This window comes from Canis lupus, chromosome 3 (genome assembly GCF_011100685.1).
Source record: "Canis lupus familiaris isolate Mischka breed German Shepherd chromosome 3, alternate assembly UU_Cfam_GSD_1.0, whole genome shotgun sequence".
Classification (NCBI taxonomy): Eukaryota; Metazoa; Chordata; class Mammalia; order Carnivora; family Canidae; genus Canis; species Canis lupus.
Genome location: NC_049224.1, coordinates 25565463 through 25593316, shown reverse-complemented (window position 1 = coordinate 25593316; position 27854 = coordinate 25565463). Strand labels below are relative to the sequence as shown.

At 39.4% G+C, this 27854-nt stretch overlaps 1 long non-coding RNA gene across 1 annotated transcript in view; it reads right to left on the bottom strand.

Moving 5' to 3' along the window:
* Nucleotides 1-846: 846 nt before the first annotated feature.
* The window catches only part of LOC119871164, a 40988-nt gene continuing 13980 nt past the window's right edge, over nt 847-27854 (bottom strand). Inside the window, exons 2-3 of the long non-coding RNA XR_005356795.1 lie at nt 3082-3573; nt 847-2567 (exon numbers count right to left, since the gene is read on the bottom strand). This is a non-coding gene — a long non-coding RNA (uncharacterized LOC119871164). The remainder of the gene's footprint in view (nt 2568-3081; nt 3574-27854) is intronic.

The following is a 27854-nucleotide window of genomic DNA, read 5'->3' as shown; positions in this document are numbered from 1 at the left end:
TTCATGAGAGACAGAGAGAGAGGCAGAGGCACAGACAGAGGGAGAAGCAGGCTCCATGCAAGGAGCCTGATGTGGGACTTGATCCCTGGTCTCCAGGATCACACCCTGGGCCGGGAGGCAGACACTCAACCACTGAGCCATCCAGGCGTCCCACTGAGTATCCATTTTAAGCCAGAAACTGTGCTGGTAGTTTTCTGTATATTATTTCCTTAGAGATGAGATTTTTCTTTTATCTGCATTTTGTGGTGAAACTGAGGCTCATAGACGTCAAATAACTCATGCATCAGCTAATGGATGTTTGGCCTGGTATCTAACACCAAGTCTGTTGGACTAAATTCCATTCCTTTCATTCTACTATGCTTTGCTGCTTAAGTTGAATGATTAGTGGGATCCCCACACTCCAAGGGGTGCAGCAACCCAGTGATCACAGCTCATTCAGATACGCAGGATTCCCTTATCTGGCTTCTCAGTAATGTTGTTGGAGGGCCAAGAGACTCTTGCTTCATGTAATTCTGATCTTTTACCCAGGTCAAAAGCAGAGAGTTTCCTGGTGTGAGTCTGGGATACCAAAAACTTCTATGTGCTCTTACACAGAGAAATGAGACTATCACTGCTTCCTAACAATGGTGGTCTGAGTTTTCTCTTGATAGGCTCTTGTTCTAAGGAAGGACATTGTTATGCATTTTCATCTGTGCTACTCACACCATTGTTGGTAACTACTTAGGTCAGCTGGGTGAACTATTGATGGGTCAAATACCCTAATATGCTAGACTATTATTCTTAATATTCATAAAACTGTTGGGATGTCTGTTTAAGAGAAACCAACAAAGAATCGTAAGAGTGGCATTACTGTGCTTATCCACACTTTTATAAACATAAATGCTAAAAAGCATTTTTAGCTTTGGGTTGTATTAAACTTCCCTAAACATAGTCCATTTTTCTCAGGCCAACTTTCAGAGGACCCTTGAATTCTAAAACAAACAAGCAAAAAATGTGTAGATCATGACTGAAAAATAAGAACAAGTCTCAGAAATTTTTCTGAATAAAATATATTGGCATTTCTCTTACCCCAATACTTATGATTTCCTGGGCCAACGTTGATGTCACCAGGTACCTTATTCTGATAGAAGCAAAATGGATTCCATCTGAGTAGTCAAGTTAATTTGATTAAGGACACCAGAGATCCAAAACAATCTCAAATTTAAAAATTTACTTATTTTCTGACTACTAAGGTAATACCATTTTACTAAAATTTTTAGAAAATGCATGTGAAAAAAGAAAATTAAAATTATCTGTGATCACACTCACCTAAAGATAACCATTATTAACATTTGGTGTACATCTTTTCTTTTGAATTTTAAATAATATTGGTGTACTAATCAGGGTTCTTAGCCTGCAAGCCACAAAAAGAGTGGCCATTCCTTTAAGTAGAAAGGAATTTATTGAAAAGATATTTGGTAGCTCAAAAATTCACAGCTCAGAAAGCCTGGGGGACAGTCCTGGGAAAAAAGTAGGAGTAGACGTGACCAAGGGAGGTTGAAAACCAGATAGTACCATAGAATTTTTCTGGTGAGGCACCCATGCTGCCTCAGTAAAGACCTTTCACTGAAGCCAGTACTTTTGCCACAGGCAGCCCAGACTCTAATGGAGATGCTGCTGGTCCTGCTGTCCCCAGAAATAGTGCTGTCTCACTGATGGGATGAGTTTTCGCCATCCTTGCTTTCGTGGGTCACTGGTTCCCAGTTCCCAGTCTGGGTCAGTGTACAGCTTGATCAAGTCCAGGTTATATGTCTACTCTGGCTGTCAGGGGATAATGATGTAAAGGTTCTTAATCCCTTGCCTCTGTAAAGGTAGGAGGCCTTCACTGCACATGAAGAATCATGTGGTGGGAAATTCCCCAAAGTGGGGTTGGGAGTTTTAGATGCTGAGCCACCAAAATCCCACATGATGTCTGCCACAATGAGCTCATACAGCTTTATATAGCTCTGTATCCTGCTTTTCTCTCAAACATTAAATCATGACTATTTTCCTAAAACGTGAAGTATTTTCCAAAATTAAGATTTTCAGTGACTCTATAATAACAGTCTTGATTTGATCAGTAAATAGCATGTGTGATATTAACTGTCCTAAAAAGGCTTGAAAAGCATGGTAGTCACCAAGGTAGAAGCATCAATCTTAGTACAGAGCTATCCGAATTATTTTTCTAGCTTCAGTTAGCGCTCAGCTGGGAGAAGTCAGCCTCTTGAGCTGACTTCATATCTTGGGGCACTGCCTGAAATGACCTAGTTAACCTGAGTGAAGCAGAACTGGCTGGAAAGGACAGGTTCAGAAGCTGCCTCTGCCTGCTAGGCTGCGGCAGGCCATGGGGTGCAAGCCCAGCAGCAGGAGCAGGAGCTAGGTGGGAGTTCAGTCTCCACCAGCAAAGGAACTCCACTTCTGACCTGGTTGTAGTCCAGTCAGGAGGCTGTTCACTTTGGGGCATGATGCGAAGGAAGACTCCAGAAGCTCTTGGTAGTCACGGCTTGAGAATTCTAGCCCTTGGCCTGAGATTCAGGAGCAACCTTGGGCTGAGAAATAGAAACAAGGTGGGTTTTAGTTCTAGAAAAATTCATGATAGATAAGTGACTGAGACAGGGACAAGAAAGATAGGAGAGCCCAGTTACAAGACCAGTGAATAGGGTGGGACCAGGTCTTACAAGCCTGGGTATCAGAACTAAAGCAGGTATCCTGGGTTAGCTGGCCAACAGCATTACTGAATTCCAGGCTCACCTACCGTAAGTTGTTCCTGACGAAGGGCCTGGGAGCTTGACTGTAGGGAAGAGGTTAGCCAAACAACTGCTGACGGAGCCCTGGGATTCCTGCTAAGGACAGCTTCGTGGGCCCAGAGCAAGATCATGGGAGACAAACTCTGTAAGTTGGGACAGAAGTCAGACTAGAAAGAAAGGGCACAGCACTCCATACGAAGGCTCCGAGGAAAACCTGCCTTCTCTCCGTCATTGTACACACATCTACACATCTCTTGTGTGTGTATCCTACACAATGATATCAAGCTAATGGGATCTCTAAGTTGTGGAGACTTACCTCTTTCGTTCTCCCTGGGACCATGCTAAAAAGTCAGCTTCTCTTCCTGTTCAATTTGTATGTGGTGTTTTGATCCCTATGGGTGTTTTGAAAATTCTAATACAGTTTTCAGATGTCTCTGGAATAATTTGCTGATACCATGGCTCAACGAGTTTGCCCTGCAGTCTCTTATCTTCAGAGGATCTGTGACTTGTTGCATGTTTGAAGGATCCAGAATAGCGACACAGAACCAAAAGTCCCTGTGGGGTTAGAGCCCCCAGGCACTAGAGTGGAATTGATTGGAGTGGCATTTGTCATTCTACTTCATGTAACATTATGTTTTCATTCCATGGAATTTTGGCCGCAAGAACGTTATTCACAGAATGTGTTTGTGGCATACTTTGCACTGACTACCGAGAGAACACTGCAGTGACCACGACGTAATTATACTTCCTTCTGCATTACTTCGTTCATGACTGACGTGTGGGAACTGCCCAGGACAGGTTGTGAACCCTGCAAAACCACAGTATGATAAATGATCGTCATCATTCCTCGGAAGGCTGTGTCACATTTGCCCACAACCATTGGATGAACCTAGCTTTTAAAAATAGATGTGTTTTTGCACTCTTGAAACTACTTATTTTCTTACTCTTTGTCACAGCCAGCCTAGTTTAAGCTGACGGTAAAAAGAGGTTTTGGAGGTTTTCCACCACAAGGTTATTTAAAGTTCTTTGAGCTGCCGCCAGACCTTCATTTAGCATTTTAATAAACTTCCTGGGCCAAGGAGTAATTTTCCTGTATCCTCTTTGTCCTCAGCATGAAGTAATAGTACAAAAGAGGGTCATCATTTTTAGGCCAGTCATCTGCATTAATTATAAAATTATCCTTACGAATAACCAGATACAAGGTCTGGGATAGAGAAAAGGGGGAGCGGGCTTCTTTCTGTGGTTAACATTTAAAAGGGGAGTCATAGACACATCACGGATTTAAGAAAGTGCCATGAGAAATATTTTTTCACACAGATAGTTAGGACATTAAAAGAAACTGCACCTACAGTCAAGTTATCACAAGATAACTAGAATTAACTTGCCTACACAGTTGCTTACTTGTGGCGTCCTTATCTGGAGACTCTACAGGCAGAAGGACCAATAGACTCCCGTGTTTACACGGTGAGATGGAAATCGGCCTCCCAACACGTCCTTGTACGATCCCCAGAGAATTGTTTGGAACCCAAATCTCTGGGTGCAGTGTGATGTCACTTTTCAGTGTTTCTAGGCTTTGGGCCAAAACTCAGTTTCAGGAAAATAATTGCAAAAATGTTTCAATAATTTGCATGAGGTTTGTGAAAGCAAAGGAAAAGCTGCCTGTTCCATTCCCAGAGGAGATTTCAAGATTTCAAGACACAATCAATGTTAGGCCGCAAAACACTGTTTAGACAGAATAATTATCAGCCCTTTCCCTTCTCTTTCATTATTAAACTGAGGCCTATTCCCTCCGAGGGTTTCACCTGGCATATGGAAAGACGGTTGCTGCTAAGTCCTCTTTATGGATGCTCAAAGAGGCTAAGTAAATTCAGAGTTTACTAAATTGCCTCATTCATGGATATTATTTGACATGAAGTTGCTTCTATGTCATGATTAGCTGTTTTGTTTCTATTCATGTTATAATCAAGTATGATGGAATTATATAGGGTGGTTTCGAACTAAGTGGAGAATTCTTGAAACTGTATCCCGATGCTGAGTTCATTTCGTTCATTGTTGACTCCTTGAAACTGAGCTCAAAGAAACCTAAGTGACAGGATCATCAAAACAACACACAGAAGGATGCAGTGGGTGGAACCGTATGTAGACAAAAAAAGTGAAGCCATGTTTAAATCGTGTTACAGCTATCAATGCCCAAATTACAGTACAGTTATTTCTTGAGGGAACTACTTAAAGTACTGTTTGAATTGAATCAAAGTTATTTTTTACAGAGATTCTGGAAATGACATTTTCTGATTTAAAGAGACATGGCTACTTTTCATGTTGTAGTTGATCGATTTTGAGAGCCCAGGGATGAATACATTGAAGAAGTAGCACTGTGAAAGTGCACATGAATATGATTTTACTCCTCCCTCCTCCCACGCTGCCTATTCAGACCCACTCAAAGTTTTCCCCTTGCCTTTGTGGAGGGGTTGACCAGAAGGGACAATTATGAATGTGTACGTACTTAGCTAACGAAACGCCTTTTACACACTTTTAATCTAAAGTGAGACTTATGTTAGCAATTAATGCTTAGTTCCATGTAACAGTTAACATTTAAAACACTGATTTGAGGTTACGTGTTTTTTCCTACTTTGAGCCACCAGTTGGAAATGATAAGTTGATTTCTCTCTTTATCCTGCCTTTTCTTTTCTGCCGTACACTGTGACTTCTGACCCCTCCAAGGTTGGCATGGGAGTGAGGGAGAAAACAAAGAATAAGGAAGAAGGCAAAGGTTTACTTGACTGGTACCCTCAGAGCTGGTGTTGGCCCTCTTGAGAACTGGTGAATGGTTAAGCCTGACTTTTTCTTTCGTGGGCACATTTGTGGATTTTCTTTTTTTCTCTTTGACTCCTAAATCTTTGAGGATCCCTTACTTGGAAGGGCCTTTGAAAAATAGAAAGATAATCTCCTCTAGCTGGTCTTTTCTAATGTCTCCATTAGTTCTTGAGTATCTAGCTAAAAACTTGTACCTCTTCATGCTTGTCTCCTCACCTTTCCAGGTGGTCCTTCTGGGGAGATCCTTGGACAGTGCTGGCCTGACTCACTCATTCATGGCTTAATCTGCTCCATGCCATACTCATCTGATGTCAGTTATATTATAGTGATTCCTCTCCGCTCTGTGGCTAAAAGTGGCTTGGGCCAATACACATTTTTTTTTTCATGCTGTATCAGTTATGCAATTCCCATCCTATGAATGGGATACTTTCTAGGTGGTCCCAAAAAGGGCCTTCTCAAATTCGAGGTGAAGAAGTATCTCCTGCCCCACCTGACCTCTAAGGGAGTTAGAATCTCAACACAACTCTCTCTAAAGATATCTTTTCTCTTGGCCTCTCCAACTCCTTTTTCTTTTAGGGTAGAATTAGTAGTTTCTGTCAACTCTTTTGTAAGTCCTGCATAGATGGCCTTGAAACTTACTTTGGAAAGTTGCTGTAGATGAAAGGCAAGACAATTGCAAAGATTACACAATTTTTTTTTTTTTTAAAGATTACACAGTTTGTATCCTACACAATGATATCAAGCTAATGGGATGAGTGAATGCTGAATTCCAGCTCTTGCTCCTCTAGCAACACAGGGTGCCAGAAGGGGCTCTTTATTGTTATTCACCTACCCAGTGGGGTTGCTTTTTTGCTAATTTGCACAAAAGCACTTATTGCCTTGGACCCCTGGTTGAAACCAAGACAGAGTCCCATTTAATATCCCATTTTTAGTTAGATGAATTGTAGGATTAGTGGTTTCTCTAGATGAAAACCACTATAGATATTGATGACATTTGTGACAACTGTTCAACTGAATGTCAGAAGTCATCAAGAGGCCAAAGAACACCCATTTGTTATCCTACCACTTTTTATTAAAACAAAATGTCATATTTTTTAAAGTAGAGGGTATTTTCAACAAGAATGCCAAGGCACTTCAATGGGAAAAGAATAGTCTTTACAACAAAAGATGTTTAGACCACAAGATATCCACATGCAACAACAACAACAAAAAGACCCCTACATCACATCATGTACAAAAATTAACTTGAAATAGATTATAGGGGATCCCTCGGTGGCTCAGCGTTTTAGGCCTGCCTTCGGCCCAGGGCGTGATCCTAGAGACCCAGGATAAAGTCCTCCATAGGGCTCCCTGCATGGAGCCTGCTTCTCTCTCTGCCTAAGTCTCTGCCTCTCTCTCTCTGTTTCTCATGAATAAATAAATGAAATCTTTAAAAAAAAATGAAATTGGTTATAGATCCAGATATAAGAGCAAAAACTCTTCAAAGAAAACATAGGAATAAACCTTTGTGGTCTTGGATTAAGTGACAGTTCCTTAGATACACACCAAAAGCACAAGCTACCAAAGAAAAATGGATCAATTGAATTTAATCAAAATTAAAAATTGTTGTGCTTTGAAAGACACCATAAAGAAAGTGAAAAGTTACACTAAAATCTAACACTGTATGTTAATTATACTTGAATTTAAAAAAATAGTAAAAAAATTAACTATCACATCAGATAGATAAAGCTCTTTATCAGGAGAAAAAAGTGAAAAGACAATTCACAGAAAGGGAGAAAAATGTTAGCAGTTATTTTTTTGATAAAATATGTAAAGGACTCAAAACAACAAAAAAGACAACCTTAAAATGGACAAAGGATCTGAATAGACATTTCTTCAAAGAAGATATTCAAATGACCCACAAGTATACGAAAAGGTGCTCAATGTCATTGGTCATTAGGAAATATAGTTAAAATCACAATGAGACACCACGTCACACCCACTAAGATGGCTATAATAAAAAAGATAACAGGTTTTGTTGAGGATGTAGAGAAATCAGAAACCAAAAAAAAAAAAGACAGAGAGAAATCAGAAACCTCACACAATGATGATGAAAATATAAAATGGTGCAGCTACTTTGGAAAACAGTCTGGCAGATCTTCACAAAGTTAAATATCAAGTTACCATATCACTCAGAAAGTCCACTTAGGACTTCCCACACAAAAGAGTTGAAAATGTATGTTCACACAAAAACTTATACATGAATGTTCATGACAGCATCATTCATAATAGCCAAAATGTGAGGGGAAAACCCAAATGACTATCAGCTCATGAATTGTTAAACAAAATGTGCTATATCCATACAATGGAATATTATTCAGCAATAAAATGGAATAAAGAAATGATTCACACTACAAGATGGAAGAATCTTGAAAACATGCCAAGTCAAAGAAGTCAGTCACAAAAGACCACATATGGTATAATTCCATTTATATGAAAAATCCAGAATAAGCAAATCCATAGAGACAGAAAGTAGATTAGTGGTGGCCTAGGGCAATTTTATTTTGGGATAGTTCATTGCTAGTATATAGACATAAATTGATTTTTGTGTATTGATCTCGTGTCTTGCAACTTTGCTGAAATTTTTTTGTTTATTGGTATTTCAGTGGATTCCTTAGGATTTTCTGTATACTAGAATGTTTCAGCTACAATAGAGGAAATTTTACTTGTTTTTTAATCTGGATGCCTTTGATTTATTTTGTTTGCCTGACTTCACTGGCTAGAACCTCCAGTACTGTGCTGAACAGAAGTAAACACAGGCATCTTTGTCTTATTCCTCATCATAGGGAAAAGCATTCCGTCTTTCACCATAAAGAACGACTTTGCTGTAGATCTTTTGTAGAGGCCCTTTTGTCAGATTGAGGAAATTTTCTTCTATTCCAAGTTTGTTAATGGATTTTGCTCTTCCTAAAATCATGAATATGTGTAAAACTTTGTCAAATGCTTTTCTATATCTAATGAGTTGAATATATGGATTTATTTTTATTCTCTTAATATGGCATATTTAATGAATAATTTTCATATGTTAAACCAATCTTGTATTCCTAGGGTAAATTTCACTTGGTCAATGGTATACAATCCTTTTCATATATTGCTGGATTTGGTTTGCTAGTATTTTAGCATCTACATTTATATGGACTTTTATATTTTGCCTTTCTCAGCCTGTTTCTTCTATTTAACTTTGCACATTGTGTCTTTTGCTATGCAAAGTTTTCCAGCTTTTATGCAACTGAACTGGTATTTTCTTTCTGCTTTCATAGTATTTTTTTCTTGATGAAAAAGATCATTCCTACTCCAAGGACATAAAACTATTTTCCTATAGTTTTCTTTAATATGATCATTATTTTATTGTTTTTTTTTTATGTTTAGAGAATTAATCAATTGGGGATTTATCTTTACATAAGGTATAAAGTGAAGACTCAATGACCAGTTTATTTTATTTTTATTTTTTTTTTGACTTGGCATTTTTTTTTTATTGGTGTTCAATTTACTAACATACAGAATAACCCCCAGTGCCCGTCACCCATTCACTCCCACCCCCCACCCTCCTCCCCTTCCAACACCCCTAGTTCGTTTCCCAGAGTTAGCAGTCTTTACGTTCTGTCTCCCTTTCTGATATTTCCCACACATTTCTTCTCCCTTCCCTTATATTCCCTTTCACTATTATTTATATTCCCCAAATGAATGAGAACATATAATGTTTGTCCTTCTCCGACTGACTTACTTCACTCAGCATAATACCCTCCAGTTCCATCCACGTTGAAGCAAATGGTGGGTATTTGTCATTTCTAATAGCTGAGTAATATTCCATTGTATACATAAACCACATCTTCTTTATCCATTCATCTTTCGTTGGACACCGAGGCTCCTTCCACAGTTTGGCTATCGTGGCCATTGCTGCTATAAACATCGGGGTGCAGGTGTCCCGGCGTTTCACTGCATCTGTATCTTTGGGGTAAATCCCCAGCAGTGCAATTGCTGGGTCGTAGGGCAGGTATATTTTTAACTGTTTGAGGAACCTCCACACAGTTTTCCAGAGTGGCTGCACCAGTTCACATTCCCACCAACAGTGTAAGAGGGTTCCCTTTTCTCCGCATCCCCTCCAACATCTGTTGTTTCCTGCCTTGTTAATTTTCCCCATTCTCACTGGTGTGAGGTGGTATCTCATTGTGGTTTTGATTTGTATTTCCCTGATGGCAAGTGATGCAGAGCATTTTCTCATGTGCATGTTGGCCATGTCTATGTCTTCCTCTGTGAGATTTCTGTTCATGTCTTCTGCCCATTTCATGATTGGATTGTTTGTTTCTTTGGTGTTGAGTTTAATAAGTTCTTTATAGATCTTGGAAACTAGCCCTTTATCTGATATGTCATGACTCAATGACCAGTTTATTTTAAAAAAAATTTTTTTAAAGATTTATTTATTCAGAGAGAGCGCGAGAGAGGCAAAGACACAGGCAGAGGGAGAAGCAGGCTCCATGCAGGGAGCCGGACGTGGGACTCAATCCCTGGCCTCCAAGATCACACCCCAGGCTGCAGGCGGCGCTAAACCGCTGCGCCACAGGGGCTGCCCTAAATTGGTGAATTATTAAATGAATTTTTAAAAACTGGTCATTGAGGGCAGCTCCGGTGGCGCAGCGGTTTAGCGCCGCCTGCAGCCTGGGGTGTGATCTTGGAGGCCAGGGATTGAGTCCCACGTCCGGCTCCCTGCATGGAGCCTGCTTCTCCCTCTGCCTGTGTCTTTGCCTCTCTCTCTTTCTCTCTCTCTCTCTCTGTGTGTCTCTATGAATAAATAAATTTAAAAAAATCTTTAAAAAAATTCACCAATTTATTGAAAATGATACAATAAAATTATTAAACACCTGCACAGTGCTAAACACCATGCCAAGCATTGTAAATAAAACTAGAAAAAACAAAACAAAACAAAAAAAAACAAAAAAGGTCCTTGTTCTCATATAGCTTACATGAAGGAGAGATTCAACAAAAGTTAAATAAAAAATTAATAAGGTAATATCGGATAGCTAGAGGTACAATGAAGGAAATAAAACAGGATGATATGATGGAGAATAATAGAGCTTTGTTAGATCTATGGCCAGGGAAACTCCTCTAAAAAAGTACATTTGTGTTGAGGATCCAGCCATTGGAAGACCCAAGAAAAGAGTGTTTTAGGCAGAGGAGCAAGCAAGCATAGGCAAATTCTCTGAGGATGGAGCAAGCTTAGTGTATTCAAGCAACAGAATAAAACCCTCCCATGGATGGAGTGAAATGAATGAGGTAAAGAATATCACCAGATGAGGCAGTGTGTTGAAACAAGGCTAGTTAATGCAGGGCCTTTCAGGCCATATTAAAGAAGACAGTGGAGGGCACATGGATACCTCAGATGGTTAAACATCTGACTTTGGCTCAGGTCATGACCCCAGGGTCCTGGGATGGAACCTGGTTGGGCTCCTTGCTCAGCATGGAGTCTGCTTCTCCTTCTCCCGTCTGCCCCTCCCCACCGCTTGTGCTCTTTCTCTCTATCTCTGTCTCCCAAATAAATACATAAACATTTTAAAAAGTTAGAAAAAGAAGGACAGTGAGTTATTAAGTAGGAGAACATCTGATCCAGCTTCTATTTGAAAAGGGTCCTGTGCCTATGGATATGGAGAACAAATTGTAGTAGGGCAGTAGAGAAAGTGAGCAGATCAGTTAGAAGGGATAATAGTGGCTTGACCTAAGGAGGTACACATGAACATGGAGAGAATTGGACAGATTTAAGGTATACTTGGGAAACAATAATAACTGACATTTATTGAACATATACAATGCATCAGTTACTGTTCTAATCTCTTAACAAGTCATTAGTTCCAACCATTACCCTGTGAATTAGATAACGGCATTATCCTTGTTTTACAGATAATAACTTGATCAAGTGTAGATAGGTTGTCCAAGGTTATAGAATTGGTCAATGGTAGAGCCAGGATGCCAACCCAAATAGCTTGGTTTCAGGGCTCATGTTCTTAAGCATTCATTTTTATTCTCTCTCAAGCAGAACCAATGGATGTGCTGGTAGAGTGAATGTTGGAGGTTGAAGGAAAAGCAGGAATCAGAGATGACTCAGTTTTTTGCATTGATCACCTTGGGATAGTGGTTTATTTACTAAGATAGGAAATATTAGGGAAATATAATCTACAGAATAATCTGTGTTTTTAAGTTTGGTGAAAGTGCTGGGGAAGGTAGTAGTGGAAAGAGAATTAATTTGTTCTGGTTTAGAAATATTATTTTTAGATATCTCAAGTAGAATATCAAATAGGCAGTCTATGCATGACACTAGGGTTTAGGAGTTAGATAAGGGTTAGAGAGACTAACTTAGGACTCATAGGTAGAGAGTTGGTATTTAAAGTCAGATTTTCAGTGGTGCTTGAGTGGCTCAGTCAGTTAAGTGTCCAACTCTTGATTTCAGCTTAGGTCATGATCTCAGGACTGTGAGATGGAGCCCCAAGTCTGACTCCATGCCTAGTGTGGAGCCTGCTTAAGATTCTGTCTCTCCCCCAACCCCTCTCAAAAACAAAAAACAAAAAACAAAAAAGCAAAAAACACACACCTAAAATAAACTAAAAATAAAGTCAGATTTTCAGATAAGGGAGATCTAAAAAAAGAAAATACGGTCAGTGTTCAAGTTTTGGTATACAAGATGGAGAAAGAGAAGCTAGTAAATGAGACAGAAAGGAACATAGGGAAAGCTGCTAGAGCATGGTGTTTTGGAAGTCATGAGGCAACTAGTCCAAGATATAGGTTATTGAACAACCCATCCCTTTCTCAATTGATATGAAATTATACTTTTATCATATTTAAAAAAATATTCACCCCTACCCAAAATATTTACCCAAGTTTAATTCCAGAGTCTTCCACTCTACCTGTCTATTCTCCTCTAAGCACAAACAAGGTGTTCTATTAACCATTGCCTTATATTAGGTTGTAATTTTCAAAAAGGTTCTGGTTGCTCTCACATATTAGTTTTTCAAGATCTGCACTAACTTGTCATATTCCAAATAATTCCATTGGAATGACATTGAATTTACACAACCCCTTGGGGGAATATTGATGTCTTCATAACAGTCAGTTCTCACCAGGAAAAAGGTATGCTCCTCTTTCATTCAGGTTTTTTCCTATATCCTCAGCAAAGATTTATAGTTTTCTTCCTGGAGGTCTAGCATGCTTGCTCGTAAATTTATTCCTGGATATTTTATGGTTCTGGTTGCTAACATATATCAGCTTCTTTTTATTGCAGTCCTTAATTGATTATTGCTGGGTTTATTAGAGTTCTTTGTTGTAACCCACAGACACCAACTCTGACCAACTTGAGCCAAAAGGGAACTGAATAGAAGCAAATGGGGGAATTCATTTGATTAAAGGGAGATGGACGAACCAGGCTCAGAATACAACATTTTATAATAACAAGAAAATTATTTTAATTAATAAATTATATAAAAGTAATAAAGTTAAAATCTAGTAGGTTTAAAGTGGGACCGTGTTAATATTTTTATTATATAAATAACTTTTAAAATTTCCAAAACACTTTAAATCCCAAAGATAAATGTACAAAGCACAAAAATAAACACTTTACAAAGTAGGGAAAAACAATGAACCAATATATGAAAAATTAATCAGCCTCACTAGTAGTAAAAGAAATGTCATATAATAAGTACTACTTTTTCATTAACAAAGTTTTTTGTTTTTGTTTTATAAGTGGTTAATTCTGACAAGGGTTTAGGAAAATTGAGTATTCTTATCCATAGTTGGTAAAATGTAAAATGGTATGAGAAGTGTCAGAAGCCTTGAAGATGTTTGCAATTGTATGAAGTCATTGACTTAGCAGTTACACTTTTAGGGATCTATCTTTTGAAAATAACTTTAAATACAGAAATGTTATGTGAAGTTTTATTTATGAAATAGTAAAATACTAGAAGCAGCTCACATGTGGGAAATGGTTAAGGATGTTATGGTACATCCACTTAGTACAATATTAAATAAACTTTAAATGTGAGCCTTATGAAAGTTAAATAATAATTAGAATTATTAATGTTAATATGTGGAGGGGAAAAAACACCAGTTGTCTGGAAGGAAATATACTCCGTTGTATCTTTGTTTCCTAGGACTTAGTTTCTTTGTTTCTTTCTACTTTTTCTGCAATTTTCCTAAATTTTCTATAGTGAATACATTTTACTTCTATAATAATAAGAAATATGAAAAAAATTCCAGCAGAGCCTATGTCTACTTTGAGCCAATTTTTCTTTAATTCTTATTTCCTAAAGGCAAGTACATCAGATGTGAATTTTCCCATCTTTCCTACTCTGCGCCTAAACGCTGGTCTCTCTATGTCGTCTTGGATGTTCTCTCCCTTTTCAAGGCTAACTGGTCTTCTCTGGAATGCTGCTCTGTCAATTTTCCTCAGTCTCCAGCATTTTCAATCTCTTCCTCTTCATTGGTTCATTTCCCGCAAGCAACACTATACACAGGTCTCATCTTTCTTGGAACAATCATTACTTGACCCTGTTGCTTTTAATGCTCACAATCCTTTTTCTCTCCTTTTTATCACCACACTTCCTTTCTTGCATTATTGTCATGGTTTTTTCTCCCCTACCTCTAATTCAGAACACATCCTGGAAGGTCACTAGAAAACCTTCTAGTTTGTATATATTAAAATGACACAGCGAGAAGGTCCTCCTACACCTGGTCAAGCCATCTCATCTTTCAGACTCTGACACTGCCATTTCCTGGTCATGTCACTTTAGGCTTCACTTCAGTGGAGCAGTACTCTGTGCATCAGTTTCTTTTCTTTTCTTTTTTTTTTTTTTTTTTTTTTTTTAAGATGTATGTATTTATTCATGAGAGATGCAGAGACACAGGCAGAGGGAGAAGCAGGCTCCCTGCAAGTAGCCTGATGCCTGACAGATCCTGGATCCCGGGATCACAGTCTGAGCCAAAGGCAGACGCTCAACCTCTGAGCCACCCAGGTGTCCCTGCATCAGTTTCTTTACTTGCAAAATGGGAGTAATATTGAAAACCTACAACGAAGGTGTCATGGGGAATAAATGCATTAATACATATAGTCCCTGCTTATCTACAGTTGGACTCTCCACAGTTTACTCATGGTGAACCACAGTCTGGAAGCAGATGATCCTCCTTCCGACCAGCTGGAAGGTCAATAGAAGCCTACTGCCAGGTTGCAGTGCCTACATCATTCAGCTCATGTCGTCTCATCACGCAGGTTTTTTATCATATCACATCATCACAGGAAGAAGAGCAAGTACAGTACAATACAATATTTTGTGTGTGCGACCACATTTACATCACTTTTATTACAGTAGATTGTTTTAATTGCTCTGTTTTATTATTAGTTATCTTACTGTGCCTTATTTGTAAGTTAAACTTCATCGCAGGTACATATGTAATAGGGAAAAACATTGTATTTACAGGGTTTGGTAGTATCTGCGGTTTCTGGCATTCGCTGGGGATCTTGGAACACATTCCTGTGGATACGGGGAGGGGAAACTACTGTGTACTGTATACTTCCTCTCAATATTTTTTCTATGTCCTCTTTTTTACAACCGTTCTGTGGCATTTGTGATTATTATTTCCTCCTTGAAATCCTCCATAACTTATGATACTACTTCATTCCTCTGTATCCTTTGATATAGTTTCTCTTTTGCCCCCTCTTTTTTTTCCCCAAAATGTAATCCTAGCCCTGTGCTTTTCTCTTGGTTTGCTCTCTCCCCTGAGTCTTATTATATCCTGGCTTTATCTATTTTCTCTATGTGCTAATTCTTGCTCTGACCAACATTGTAGGTTTGTACAACTCTAGCAAGTGCCATTTACATCCTAGTCCATGCAAATACCACCCCTCGCAGTTATGCAGTGCACAGCCTATGTGTCGGGGTGCTCTGACTCTGCTCCGACCTCTCTCCTTATGACTACCCAATAAGTCAGATTGCATGTAAGGCATTTCCATTTCAATGTCTCATCATTACCTCCAATTTATGTGTGAAAAGTGATGGCTTTTCCTCACCTTTCTACTTCTATATAAAAAACCTCCATTCAACCAATCCTTAGCCCCAGATCCTAAATTCCAGGACTATATCCTCCCTACTAATGTCTTATCACTCATGCCAAATCGGTTTGTCAGGCAACTGAGTCCTGGTTTTGAAACCAGCACAGACCTAAGGGGAATGCTGGTTCCAGTAGAGCTGAGGCTGGAGTTCTGGGTAAGGCAAGGGGGCCAATATGAACCATAGTGACGGAGAGAGTCAGAGGTCAGAATCAGAGCAGTAGTGTCCACAGTCAAATGCAAAATGTGAGAGAGATGTGTACAAAGACAATGAGGCAAGGGATTGGTGTTGGAGACATCAGGAGTAAGTCAAAGCACAGAATGTAAGGCTGATTGAAAACTCAGGCTGTGAGAGGAGTGAGGTCTAACCCTGAATGGTACTGCTTTTAAAGCATAGGACTCATCCCTAGGGGCTTTTATTTTTTTTATAAAGATTTTTACTGGGACTTCTGGGTGGCTCAGTGGTTGAATGTCTGCCTTTGGCTCAAGTTGTGATCCCGGGGTCCTGGGATTGAGTCCCACATCAGGCTTCCCACAGGGAGCCTGTTTCTCCCTCTCCCTATGTCTCTGTCCCTCTCTCTGTGTCTGTCATGAATAAATAAACAAATAATCTTTATAAAAAAAGATTTTTATTTATTTATTTGAGGAGCGAAAACGAGTGGCAGGGGGAGTGGGAGAGGGAGAACAGACTCCCCACTAGTCAGGGAGCCCAACATGGGGCTGAATCCCAGGACCCTGAGATCATGACCTCAGCCAAAGGCAGATGCTTAACCAACTGAGCCACCCATGCACCCTAAGGGTCTTAAAAAAAACAAAAAACTGCCCTTTCCCCAATGCCATCCTAATTCACTGCCTTGGTACTGTTATTGACTATTGCATCTTTTGCTTCTGATTTTACCCCTCCCCTCACATTAGATCAGTTTTCTGAATTATCTCTGTCCTAGTCTGTCCAGGCTGCTATAACAACAATACCATAGGCTGGGTAGCTTAAAAATAGTATTTATTTCTTGTAGCTCCGGAGGCTAGAAGTCCCGGATCAAGGTGCTGGCAGATTTGGTGTCTGAAGAGAGCCTGCTTCCCAGTTCATAGACAGCATCCACATGTCATATCCAGGAGCAAATAAACCCAGAAGAAATGCAACCTGCTGAATGCATGGAGGTACTGTGTTTGTCCACTTAAGACTATGTTTGAGAATTGGGCATGAGCAGCTGAGGCAAGCAGTGGAGTCCATAGGAAGGGCTCCTCAGTTATCCTAGATGGGGGGGTCCAAAAGGGGCAACAACCAAGTGAAAAAGAACCAGAGGGTTTATTTAAAGAGAAGCCAGTCAGAAGAACCAATATTCTGGATCAGAACAGTGTATGAGCAAAAGTAGGAGGAAAGGTCAGGTACCTCAGTGAGGGATTTCAGGGTGCCACTGCTCAGCTGGCTTGCACCATCACTGCAAAACATGCAGTGACCTTCAACATAAATGGCACCTAAGTCTGTGCTTCTCTGTAGGGCAGGGCACAAAACCACCCAGCTTGGGCTTTTTGTGCATTCTTTAGGCCATTTTCCTCCCTAAAGCAGGACTTATCAATACTTGCATGCTACAGGATGACGCTCATGGAGGTCAGGATCTGAATCTTTTAAGTAATCATGAGGCATATGGAAGGAGCAATATCACCACTGTCCAGGTGATGCTTTGTGGGATGCTTCCCTTTTATCACGTCCCTGCAGTGCAGTTTCCTGCCTTGGACACTCCTGGCTAAACTGTGGACTTGGATGGAAGCCAAGCAGCTGAGGGGGAGTCTATGTAAGATGGAAGGTGATGTTGCTCATGGGAAAACAGGTGGCTAATGTAATTCAGTTCATCTTGGCTCTTCTACCTGGATGATTTTCCATTTTTATCAGATTTCAATATCTGATATTTCGATATAATGGGATTGCTTTTTTTAGGTCTCAAACAGTAGCTCAAAAGGTCAGAAAACCATGTCATGATGAGGAATTGTATTAGAAGCAACACATGCATGATTTATGCCTATGAGACAATGTTGGTGTAGATATACAGACAACTGCATATATTTCAGGTCACCAAATCTTAAAACAGGCAAAAAGGATTTAAAAAAAAAAAAAAAAAAAGAATATCCTTACAAGGATAACTAAAATGATGAAAAGGCAATGGTGGTTTTTATTATGACAAAGATTAAGCTCCATTCTTTCTGCATGGAGCTTGGCTGCAGCCTGTAAATCAAGAAACACTGGGAAGGCTAGGGCAAATACTGTTTTGTCCCTCGTGTCCCATGGTGCAGCCACTGAGAGTGCCCTAAAAGCCCGACAGAGGTCTTTTTAGTACACAGAAAGATAGGTGAAAATGTACATGTTAAGTAATAAACAAGACCTATATTGTTTCATGGGTTGTGCAGACTGAAAACATAAATATGTTTGATGAGAGCTTATAAACATTGATCGGGACGCCTGGGTGGCTCAGCGGTTGAGCGTCTGCCTTTGCCTCTGGAATTCCGGGATAGAGTCCCACATCGGGCTCCTGCATGGAAGCCTGCTTCTCCCTCTGCCTATGTTTCTGTGTCTCTCATGAATAAATAAATAGAATATTAAAAAAAAAAAACTTTGATCAATGACACATAATGGACAAATTAGGGTGATGTTTAAAAAATACTCCTGATATAGACTTTTGGGATCATGGAGAAAGATAAATCTGACGTTTTGGGTTGAGTAGGTCAGATATATGACCTAGTATGGCATTTCCTACATTATTTTGAGGAATCATTGTATCTCTAACATGGAAGTTGTGACCTTTCTTCTCACCATCTACATTTGTATTTTTATTCCCTCATTTGATTCTTTTTTTTAAATATATACTTTTATTGGAGTTCGATTTGCCAACATATAGCATAACACCCAGTGCTCATCCCGTCAAGTGCTCCCCTCAGTGCCCATCGCCCAGTCACCCTATCCTCCCCCCTCATTTTAATTCTAAAACAAAGGGCAGTTAGGAACTGGTGTTCTGGTTCTTTTGTTTTATCATAAAATGATTTAAAATATATATAGTTCTTTATATCATTGTGATGGATTGAGGGAAGATGATCCATTGAAAAGTAATTGAAAAGTTGTGTTTAAATGTGAGGATGGCCTGGTGGGACTTTGTTCAAAATGCCTGAATCCAGGGCCCTTCTTAGTAGTCCCAAGAGAGATCCAGAAATCTTTGTTTTTAAGTCAACTCCCAAAGGATTCTAATGCACTTAGTCCTAAGACCATGGTTTGAGAACCATTGAAAAAAGAGGATTTCTTTAGCATTGTTTCTAATCCATATAGTGCCTTAGTGAGAATTGGATAAACAATTCTCCCCTCCCTCAAACACTTCATTTCCATCTGCTGGAAATTAAATATACAAATCTACAGAGGTGAACAGCGCTCCAGAGCTGTGCAGTGCACAGCCTGCACACATGTATGTGGCCTTGTTTTCTTTCAAGCTTTCAGTTTAAAGCTTAAGTATCCTTTGTGCACAGGAAGCAACAGAGCGCGAGTGCATCTGTCCCTGGCAGGAGGCCCTGGCAAGAGGCTTCTTATTCCCTCTTCACCCTTGTTATCATAATTGACTTCCAACCAAAGCATGGGCACAGGAGCGACACCTCAACAAAGCAGGGGGAGAGGAACAAAGAGGTAGTTTTAGGTTTTCAATGAAAAAAAAAAGTCTATAAATAGTAACAATTTATATTAATACTTAAAAAATAGTAACAAGATTGCGGGTTTGGCATTAATTTTAAAAATAATAACAATAAAAAACTTCATGTCTGAGTCTCAAAAGAAGTTGCCACTTTTACTTGACATTTTGGAGTATTTGTCATTCTATGCTTAAGATTTCCATCTGCAAAATGGCCAATTTCAGTGCAGTTCCAAATACCTTACATTAAAGGCTGTATACAAACAACTAGCAGTTTACATTTCTAGACACAAGTATCTTTTCTGCAGTGCAAGTTTCATCAATATCTTGTCTGCTTTCTTCCTAACTGGCCTTATTTTCTTTCTTCTCCCTTCTCGCTTTTTGTGTTTCTCTCCTTCATTAGTGACACAAGTCACAAGCCATGTGGCAGTTTCCAAATGCTGTCACTCGTTTCATCCACTGTTCTCCATCCCTTCGGTCATCACCTTAACCATCTGCCATCATCCTATGCTTGGATTACTGTGTTCAGCAATCCTTGGTGTGTGTGTGTCTCCAGAGCCGCCTTCTAATCTATTCTGGACGGTACAGACAAAACAATTTCCTAAAATAATTTTTCAGAGTGTCTTTTCCTTGTTCAAGAACTTAAGTGACCCAATCAATTGACCTCTACCTTACTTGCCCACCCTCCCTCTTGCTCCTTCCTGTCCTGTTGATTGCAGTAGCATCCGATTTTATCATTAGCTCAGTTCCTTTGCTCAAATGCTCTTCCTACGAAGACCTACCTTTGGGCAGAGAGTTTTTCATATATATATTTAAACACGCCCTTTGGGGGGTCGCCTAACATGGCCGTGCATCAGAATCACTGAGAAAGAAGGCTCTTCACCAGCCCTACTAAAGTGTCTAATTGGGTGGGTCTGAGCCCAGGGGCCTGGGCTCAGAGATGGTTTAATAGCTTCACAGGCAACTCGGGTTGTTTCACTCAGTGCTGGATATGCAGCAGGTGTTCAGTAATTACTGGAGCAGTGAATGCATGTCATCCCCTTCCTTAAAATCTACCGAAGGGGGGCTCCTGGGAGGCTCAGTGGTTGAACGTCTGCCTTTGGCTTGGGTCGTGATCCTGGGGTTCTGGGTTCAAGTCCTGCATCAGACTCCCTTCCTATGTCTTTGCCTCTCTCTGTGTCTCTCATGAATAAATAAATAGAATCTTAAAAAAGCAAAATCTACCTACGGCTCCTCAGAGCTCTTAGGATAAATATAGCACACAAGACTCTTCCTAATCTGAGCCTTGCTTGTAACTCCCTTGCTTCATCTTCCACCATTTTCCCCTATCAGCCTTTTCTGCCATCATCCTGAATATTTGTTCCCTAGCTTCCCACAGGGTCGATGTGCTCTTCTTATATTCCATGTCAGTATATGTGCTGGAGCCTGACCTCTCCTACTGGACTGTAAGCCTCTTGAGGATGGATCTCTCCCCATGCATCTTCATCTCTCCCAAAGTGCTAGCACAATATCTCACATATATTTGTTGCCTAGACGAATATGTATTACCAGTACTGTCACTAATACATACTTGTATGAATAAATACGTTTCTCTTTTCCTTTCATTCTTCGTTTTAGATCAAAACTTATTGTGGAATTTTCCTTCCTATTGTAAATTTCCTTTACATCTTTTTAAAAATGCCCCTTCAGCTGGAGTGTTGACGTGATTTTTAGTGCATAGTCTGTGTGTGAAAGAGTAAGTGAACCTAACACACAAAAATCTTTTCATTCAAATTACCATTGTTGAGGATATAACTGAGAGTGAAACAAATGAGGGCCCATAATACATTTCAAAATGTAATTATACTCGTGGTAAGCATGCAGACATTAAGTATATTTCCATTGAAATTTAGGAGAAGTTGTTCTTCAAGTGTTGCTTGACACCTAGAATAGCATTTCTCAAAGTGTGATCTAGGGACGACTCAGGATCCCCTGAGGTGTATTTCAAATGTAAAGGTCTGGCCCCACCCTAGACACCTCCCTGGTCAAAATCTCTAGGGAGTAAGAACCCAGAATGTGTATTTTTAACACAGCTCACACATGATTCTTACTGCCAGAGAAATTTGATACCCACCTGTCTAGAATTAAAATAAATGCTCCATTGCATTAATTTAGTATAGATAATGGCCTGATTTTAAAGCATATTCTTATTAATGAGAACTACTTAGGTGAAGATGTATTAAATTAAGGGCTAGTTTGAATACAAGTTAAAAGGACAAGATAAAAATCTCTTTGGTATTCATTAGAATGACATCTACAGCTAAGATTTTATGCTTCTCTTGAAATTTCTGAGGTACTTTCTCAGCAAGAAAATTTTTAGAAAGGTCCCATGGAACATATAGATATCTCAGCAGTCTTTTTGCAGAATTTAAAGTTTTCAAAATATCCTCTCAGGGATGGGAAAGTTACCATTCCTGAACCTTGGACTGTGTTGCTGACTTCTTTAATAATTCTGTCACCATTAAGGTATTAGGACCACTCTCCATTACGTAGTGTCACACCAGCAACAAGGGCAGGCAGTAAAAGATCCACTAAAATGGTTTTATAAACTTTTTCTGCAGCATTCTCTTTAAGGTTGTCTGAGTCTATTCTGACTGCCATAATGAAATACCGCAGTCTGGCTTGAACAACAGACATTTTTTTCCCTGCAGTTTTGGAAGCTTCTCCCGGAGAAGGTGCTGGCAAATTCAGTTTCTGGTGAGGACTCTCTTCCTAGCTTGCAGATTGCCACCTTCTCACTGTATCTTCACATGGCCTTTCCTCTGTGCTCACTGGAGGGTCATGGTGGGGAGACAGAGAACTAGTCTGGTGTCCCATCTCCTTTTTTTTTTCTATAAAGATTTTTTAGAGAAAGAGAATGGGGAGAGGGGCAGAGGAGGATGGAGGAGGTGAGCGGGGGGCCTATTGAGAGGCTCCAAGGCAGGGCTTGATCTCATGATCTGAGCTCCACTTGGGCTCATCTTATGACACTGTGCTCATGACCTGAGCCAAAATCAAGAGTCCCATGCTTAACCAGATGCCCCTCCCATCCCCTTCTTACCAGAACACCATTCCTATGGGATTAGGGCCCCTCCTTATGACCTCATTTAATTCCAGTTACCTCTGTAAAGGCCCTATCTTCTAATACAATCACACCAGTGGTGAGGGGTTCAATATGTGAATGGGAAGGGACATCATTCAGTCTATTCAAGGACGTTTTCAGAGCCATTCACCTTGTTATTCAGTCTCTCAACTTTAGGATGCACACATATATTCTATTCATTTCCGTAGAATTTTTCTTTCAATTTGGGCCAAAGAATATCAGTTCGTAGTGACCATAGGATATTTTTGGGATCAGCACTAGATTTATCTGATTTAGCTTTTTATGCTAGCTCATGTAGCTGAAGCCATAGTCTGAAAAGGCCCTGTTCTGTAGGCTTCTTCATGGTGAACCTTCTTTTGAATTCATGCGATGATAGAACGTTGGCCTACTCTAGGCACAGCTTACTATTTATCTGTCTCATAGAACACAGAACGGTGACATTTGCTTATGAGAATAACCCTGTCAGAGATAGTATTTGTGGAACATGTAGATATCTAAACCCAAAAGGGCCAGTTCCATGTTATTATCTGTAAATATAGTAAATCCGCCGTATCTAAAACTGTGCTATCCAATGGAATTATAATGTAAAGTTTTTAGTCACATTTAAAAATGAAAATGAAACAAGTTAAATTATTTTTAATGTATTTTACTTAAGCTATTGATTTCAACATATGATCCGTATTTAAAAGTATTGATGACATCTTTTTCATTGTTTCTGAAATACAGCATACAATTTAGCTTACAGCACATCTCAGTTCAGACTTGCCACATGTGGCTGGTGGCTAGTGTATTACACAGCGTGGATCTGAAGTATTTATATATGGCTATAAATCCCACAGTTTCAGAGGGAAGAGAAATCCAAGAGGTAGATTTTTTTTTTTAATTTGGTCATGTTAAATATATCCCTCTTGCATACATTTCCACACAGTAGGAAACTACTTCTGAATGTCTTTGCCCTTTGGTAGTGAGCATCTCTTTCAGGTGTCAATATTATGACTTAAGTTCCTCCTGACCATCAGTTAGTTAGGTGTCTGTTCTGATATGAATCATTTATTTGTCTACAGTGATGTAGAACTTTTTGTCATCTGCCATCACAGGCCAAGATGATAAAGGCATGCTAATTAGAGGAGCCATGTTTTCTAGTCTTAGCCCATCACTGTCCAAGGCAGGAACTTACTGAAAGAATTAGTACAGCTTCCAAAAAGTATCTGATGGCTCCATGGTAGCTTAGGTACCAGGAGATAATGGCTCCTTATGGACAGGCAGGTATTCGATTTAAATGGCTTTGAATTTTTATTCATTTTCCTGAATAATAAAACTCACCATCATTCATTACCCTTTGGGAGCAATGTAGGCTTTTCTTGATTTGGCTTATATACCCATTGTCCTAAGTAAGATTTTTAAATGTCAAATTTCAAAATGTAGCATGGATGATGTTAGGATTGATGAAATTCTTTAAGAGGGGCAGCTGGGGTGGCTCAGCAGTTTAGCACCATCTTCGGCCCAGGGCGTGATCCTGGAGACCTAGGATCGAGTCCCACGTCCAGTTTCTGGAATGGAGTCTGCTTCTCCCTCTGCCTGTGTCTCTGCCTCTCCCTCCTTGTCTCTTATGAATAAATAAATAACATCTTTAAAAAAATTCTTTAAGAGAATATACTTCAACTGGACTCCTTGGCCTCTGTTTTGGGTGGAAACATGTCAATCTCATGCCCAAGTAGCTGCCTCTAATTCCTCTTTGTGTCTGCCACAGCTTCTAGCATTTAATAGGCACTCTACAGATGTTTTCTGAATGAATAAGAAAATATTTTATAGCTAGGTGTCACAGCCTAAACTGGAGTATGTTTGCCAATTTTTTAAGGGATTGGAGTGGAGAATAGGGGTGCTTTTGTGTGTTTGAGGCCAGGAACCAAAGCAACAATGAGATGGAGGGGATAAGGTGACATCTATCATCCAGACCTGCCCAGAGACCAAGACTAAACTCTGCAACATGGTCATTCTCTCCATTTCCACATCTAAAGGGCATATAAAGAGCTTGGCTTCAAAGTAGGGAGGATTGAAGGTGTTACTGTGACACCTTGAAGGCTTTGCCAAAGGAGACTGCACTCTAGGCAAGTCACCTTCCTTCCTAAGGAGCAGAGGAAGTATCCTCGTGCAGGCTGTGGGGTCCACAGGAATTTGTAGAACTCATGATGGTTGTACAGAGGAGATTGGATGTAAAAGTAGGAGAGCACAGGCTCTTGAATGTATTGGAAACAGGACTAGAAGGACTACAGAAGGACTTCAGGTAGAGGGAGGTATTGGCAGGGTGCCAAGGTTCCACTGTTCTATGAAAGTTGATGATGCCCTCAAGCCACATAGGTGAGGCCTGGGACATTTAGTTTACAGTTCCAAAAAGTTTCAGGAGCTGAGCTAATGCTTAACACCCAGAACAACAACCTCTCTCTACTTGCATCCGTACTCTGAATTCCTCCTCCCTTCTCTTTCTCTAATCACGTAGACATTAAATAATTCATCACATAATTCATACTATGCCAGGTATTAAAAGGGGTATCAGAATATAGCACAAAAAAACCCCCAACAATCGTGACAACTTTTATTAGAGGCTAGTAGTTGTTGAGGAAACACTAAAGAGAAGGTTATTATTTTGAATAAAAGAAGCCTTTTAGAAGGATTGGCTATATATGGCTTGGTAAGTATATAATTAAAGATCCAGGGAGTTGTATAATTTTCTTAAAATCTAACTGTAGATCAAATGACTTAAAATTTTAGAATGTCAAACACTGATTGTCACAAATGAGGGAGTTCTTTGAACATCATATAATGCCTTTATAAAATGTGGGGCAGGAGATTTCAGGAATGTATACCTGAGCAAATAAGCTGGCAACTATTGAATTCTAAAAGAAGTTCAATTTTAGCACTAATGATATATTGAGCTGCTTGAATAACAAAGTTGCATAATACGCATCAGAAGAGCTATTAAATTACATCAATAAAACACACACACACACACGCACAGAGTCACATTTATATTTTTTGTGGTGGAATTGAGTATGGCAAAACTCGAACTGAGGGTACATTTTTCTAGTGAGGAATTGCCTTTGCTTCTGCCAGATGGCTTGGGGCATTGCTGGGCCAGAAGCATTTGGAACTTTCCTAGACCACACAAATTCATGTGCATACCAAACCCAGTGTAGACAGGTTTGTGCTTATGAATTCACCAAGTAAATTCTTTTCCCCTCACCCCATGATGAGGGCTGTGAGAGACAGATTTCCTTTAATGGTTCTTTTTTTCCAACAGAGATTTTTTTTCTCTCTCTCTCTCTGTCTCTTACCCTCTCACTGTAGCCTTTCCAAGATCTTGGCTAGTTTTGGTAAAGGCCTCAATCCGGACTCTCTCCATTCTATGGTTTCAAGGTGTCCTCTCCCGTCTCCTGCTTTACCATTAATTGTAAAGCTTTTAAGTTCCCTTTATCGACAAATCTCTCACATTTGCTAGTGGTGATTTCCTTACCACACTGGTTTCAGCTTTATTTTTTCAATTTTGGTAACTTTGGATTTCTCTCTGTTGTATAGTTGCTTTGTGGACTTTGGCTAAGGTCAAGTGTGAATTTCCCTGTGTTGTACAAAGAGGCTTGAGGTGAACATCACTGACAGTATCTGGCAAAGGTTGTCAGCAGGTACATAAGCCCCCAGTGTCTCACTCTTTGGTGAAGAGGAAAGCTTAGTCTGTGGCAGGGTACACTGTGAGTCTCTGCCTCTCTTTAATTAATTAATTGATTGATTGATTAATTAACTTTTCTTTTCTATTTTTTAAAAGTAAGCTCTATGAGTAATGTGAAGCTTAAACTCATGACCCTGAGATCAAGATTCAGGTGCTCTACCAACTGAGCCAGTCAAGTGTACCTAGGTATAGAATTCTTGGTGGCAAGTTATTTCACCTCAGGCCTTTAAAATTATTATTATATGGATTTCTGTATAATATTCATATTATTCCCTGCCAGTCTACATTTTATCCCATTGTAGGTAATTTGTTTTCTCTCTGTGGTAACTCTGAATACTTATTCTTTGTATTATATGTTCCCCAAATTTCGCTATAAGGCATCTGGGTCTATTTGTTTTTATTTATCTTTTTTGGTATCTGTGATCCCTGGATCTTAAGAATCTTACACTACTATTCTTAGAACTCACATTCATCAGTTCTATAAAATTCACATCTGCTTTCTCTTTAAAGATTTTCTCTTGCCCATTCTTAATATTCTTTCATCTTGGAATCCCTGTTTGGTCCTTCTCATTCTTTTCTTTATGTCTGATAAGTAGGATGCCCAATCACCCAATTTGCTCATGACTAACGGGTTTCTGCGGATGTGGGATTTTCAACCAGGAAAGTACCAGACGGAACAGAATGGATTGTTCCCCTGCTCTTAACCTCTCGTATTTCCTATCTCTATAGTAGCTGCCTTCTCTTTTAATTGTTCCATGTCTTTCTTCTGATTTACTAATTGTCTCTTCAGTCGTCATCGTTAACAAGTCGTAGTATTTCTCCCTTCTCGAAATACTGTTTTTTCAAACCAACCACTTCTTTTTTATAGTTTCTCAATCCTTAAAATACAATTCGGATTTTTAATATCTTTAATATGATCATATTTTTACAGATTCTTGGCCTCATTCTGTCTTTACTGAAGCAGAAATTCTGGGGGGTGGAGCCCAGTAATCTGTGTGTTAGTAATCTGAGTAATTCTGATGCACTCTAATTGAGAACTATTGGTATCATCTCTTTAGAATTCAGTTTATTTGCAAACACCAATGTTTTTTATAGAGTGGGATCTTGTTTTCCATGTGACCACAGTAGGTTTTTGTGTATCGGAAAGCATTAACCCTCAACCTTAAGTTTCCTACCTCTCCAGTTAGAACAGGGATATTAGATTACCTTTATACTTCTCCTTCCTATTACATTGCAGCATGTAGTACTACTTCCCTTTAAAGATCTGGGTTGTTTTTTGTTTGTTTTTAGAAGAAGTCTTGTCATTTAATTTAATGGGAAAGTAAAGACTTTGGAAGTTAACCCTTCTTTTTTTATGTAAAAAAGATGAACACCATTACTCTTAATCTCTTTTGCATTTTTATTTAGTAAGCAGTAGTTGAATCTTTGGATCTTTTTCTACAGATCAAAGATATAACCCTGAGATTTATGGCTTTACTGTCATAAGTACTGATGAAAACTAAGCTATCCTGGAGCTGCCTCTAAAGTGTAACAGTCCTAACTAATTGTCAAGAGTGTTTCTCCAGCAATTATTTCTCTGTGTAAAATGTTTTGATGTTGTTCTCCCTTTAGCAAACATGTATTTATCACCCTGTGCCAGGTACTGTGC